General features: G+C 38.5%; 1 pseudogene; it reads left to right on the forward strand.

Annotated features, from left to right (window-relative positions):
• Positions 1-1,815: 1,815 nt before the first annotated feature.
• Positions 1,816-2,473, forward strand: LOC144321635 (SWI/SNF-related matrix-associated actin-dependent regulator of chromatin subfamily E member 1 pseudogene; annotated as a pseudogene).
• The last annotated feature ends 1,049 nt before the right edge of the window (positions 2,474-3,522 follow it).

Here is a 3,522-nt window from a genome sequence, read left to right on the forward strand (position 1 = left end):
AGGATTTAGTCACATACACTGTCCAAATGGTCTCAAGAAAACATTGCTCTCTCAAGACTATGTCCTTGAAATTGGTTTCCACTTGGGAGCTGTAGGCAGGGCATACATCCAAGGATAGGGGAGGAGCCTCCAATTGCTTGAGTCCAGCTTGCATGTCAAATGGCAATTACACCATCTCAATTACCTCTTTCAACAAGATGTTAAAATAGATGGAGAGAAGTAATCCACTGGATCTGCCACAACGCTGGTCCAGACAGAGGAAACAGCAAAAACAAAGATAGGAAGACATAAAACTACATACCATGTTCAATAAGAAAGAAGTTCTTGTTGGCTTGGATATAAAGTGGATATTGGAGAATTGTGGGAGAATTCATGATAGGGAGAGTGGGTTGGGTTATGAAAGCAACTTTGTGGCCTACTAAGGACTTTGGGTTTTATCTAGTAGGCTCATAATTACCATTTTATATAAAAGTTTCATACTTCAGACATTTATACAGCACCTGTATAACTCTTGCCACCACCATGAACTATTATTTATTTGATGTGGTTTATGTATACAATGGAATATTACTCAGCTATTAGAAATGACAAATGCCCACCATTTGCTTCAACGTGGATGGAACTGGAGGGTATTATGCTGAGTGAAGTAAGTCAGTCGGAGAAGGACAAACATTATATGTTCTCATTCATTTGGGGAATATAAATAATAGTGAAAGGGAAAATAAGGGAAGGGAGAAGAAATGTGTGGGAAATATCAGAAAGGGAGACAAAACGTAAAGACTGCTAACTCTGGGAAACGAACTAGGGGTGGTAGAAGGGGAGGAGGGCGGGGGGTGGGAGTGAATGGGTGACGGGCACTGGGTATTATTCTGTATGTTAGTAAATTGAACACCAATAAAAAAAAAAAAAAAAAAATAAATAAATAAATAAATAAATAAAATGATTTTAAATAGTTGAAGTGTTTTTATTTACCCTTACTCTCATAGTGTCCATGAAATCACAGATTTGATGTACTAGATGTATATTTTTTCCTAATATAAATTACAATAGGAACAAAACTTTTTAAAGAAAAAAATACACATCACCTAAAATTGTCTTCTGTGTTATCAAAAGTTATGAGTGCATTGTTTGAAGAACACAGATATAGGCAGTGAGAAATACTGACAAAATTATAAACATGAATGTGGAAAAATCAGATATGTATTTTAAAGATACTGACAATGAATAGAATGAACTAGAGGTAAGTTTAGATGCATAAAGCCAGGTAAAAGTAGAATATTCTTTGAATCAGGGTGATTCAGAAATGGAAGAGAAGGGATTCAGTGACCGACAGATTTAGGAATTCAGAATGATGGAGGAGTTTATATTGACTGTAAAGTGGTAGTTTACCTGACAGCTAACTAGTGGATGGTGTTAAATTAAGCTGAGATAGTGAACACTAAAAGATCTGATTTTTAGAATATGTACTTGAGAATTCCAGTTGGACACATTACATTTTGAGTGCATTTGGGATATAACTAGAAATACACACCTTAATAGCTATCAATGTGTGTCTAGAGTTCATAAAAACAGTTCTGAGATACAGTTAAGTTTGTGAAGTCATTGACTTATGTGCACTGAACTTGAGTTAGTTAGAGTCATGGAAGTGGACATAAGCCAGAAGTGAGAAATGAACATTGCTGAATTTAAAAGTATTATAGAAGAAGGGGAACTGGCAAGAGAAACTAAAGAACTCTGCGAGTGATCAATAAGCCATTGAATGGAAGTTTTCAATAAGACATGGTCAAGCAGCCTCATCAGTGAAGTCCTTAGGGTATGGTGCTAGATGTTCAGTCAGTTGTCACAACAGCTAGAATGCTGGCCCTCAAACGACAGGTCCAGTCCTTAATGGTTCATCAGCGAAAACTAGAAGCTGAACTTCTTCAGATAGAGGAACGACACCAGGAAAATAAGAGAAAGTTCCTAGAAAGCACAGATTCCTTTAACAATGAACTTAAAAGGTTGTGTGGTTTGAAAGTAGAAGTGGAGATGGAAAAGATTGCTGTGAAATTGCACAGGCAGAAGAAAAGGCTTGCAAAAGGCAAGAGGGAGGGAGAAAGAAGCAGCAGAGCAGGCTGAGCGTAGTCAGAGCAGCATGGTTCCTGAAGAAGAGCCAGCTGCTAGTAAGACCCAGGAGAAGAAGGACGACGAAAGCATCCCTATGGAGACAGAGGAGACACACCTTGAAGAAGCAACAGAAAGCCAACAGTGAAGAAGGCACATCTACTCCCGAGGACAAGGAGAGCGGGCAGGAGGGGGGTGGACAGTATGGCCGAGGAAGGGACCAGTGATAGTAACACTGGCTCAGAGAGCAACAGTGCAACAGTGGAGGAGCCACCGACAGACCCCACACCAGAAGATGAGAAGAAAGAATAAATGTTGCCTTGTTTTATGTGTTCTAAATACTTATTTAAATGAAAAAAAAAAGTTTTTTCAGTTTAAAAAAAAAGAAAAAAAGAAACTGCCAGGCAGCCTGGGTGGGTTGGCGGTTTAGCGCTGTCTTCATTCCAGGGTATGATCCTGGAGACCTGGGATCGAGTCCCACATCGGGCTCCCTGCATGGAGCCTGCTTCTTCCTCTGCCTTTGTCTCTGCCTCTCTCTCTCTATCTCCTTCTCTCTCTCTCTCATGAGTAAATAAATGAAATCCTAAAAAAATAAAATAAAATAAAAAGAAACTGTCGAGGAGATCAAATGTCAAAAAGTGAAACTGAAAATAAACAATTGAGTTTGACCATTAGGATATTGATGTTCTGTATTTGAACAGTTTTCCTAGAGTTGTCAGAGCAGAAGTCATACTGTACTGAGTAGAATATCAATTAGGATGTAAGCAAATGGAGAGTGTAACTTTAGAACAGTGGTTCTCAACCAGGCATGACTTTATTCTCTAGGAGACATTTGGAAATGTCTGGGGACCTTTTTGGTTTTCATAGCTAGGGAAGTCCTACTGACATTTAGCAGGTGGAGGCTAGGAATGCTAAACATCCTATAATGCACAGGGAAGCTCCCACAGCAAAAATTAATGAATTAATTAATTAAAATTAAAAAAAAATTGGCTTAAAATATCAGTAGTGCCAAAGTTGAGAAATTCTGCTTTAGACAAAGACTTCAAAGTCTGGTTGAATAAAGAGGAGAAGGATGGTGGTTTGTTATGGAAGATGAATCAAACATTTTCTCAGAGAGGAGATTTGAGCCTAAGAGAAAGGAGAAGGTGAGGGAGAGAGAAAGAAAATAAATACAGGATAGTCTGTCAAGTTAAATTTGATGGAGATAGAAGAGAATATATTCCAAAGCCTAACTGAGGGATAACACTTGGATAGCAGAAGATATTTCCACCACTCCCTCTTCCTTTTAAGAAGGAAGACAAAGAATAGGTAAAAATATGGATGTAGATAAGAGGTCCCTGAGGGAGTATTAGGGCAATTTATGGCTGGGAATTAGGAAGCTAAGTTATCATGAGAGAGGGGGAAGAACATAGAAAATGA

This window comes from Canis aureus, chromosome 10 (assembly GCF_053574225.1).
Source record: "Canis aureus isolate CA01 chromosome 10, VMU_Caureus_v.1.0, whole genome shotgun sequence".
Taxonomy (NCBI): Eukaryota; Metazoa; Chordata; class Mammalia; order Carnivora; family Canidae; genus Canis; species Canis aureus.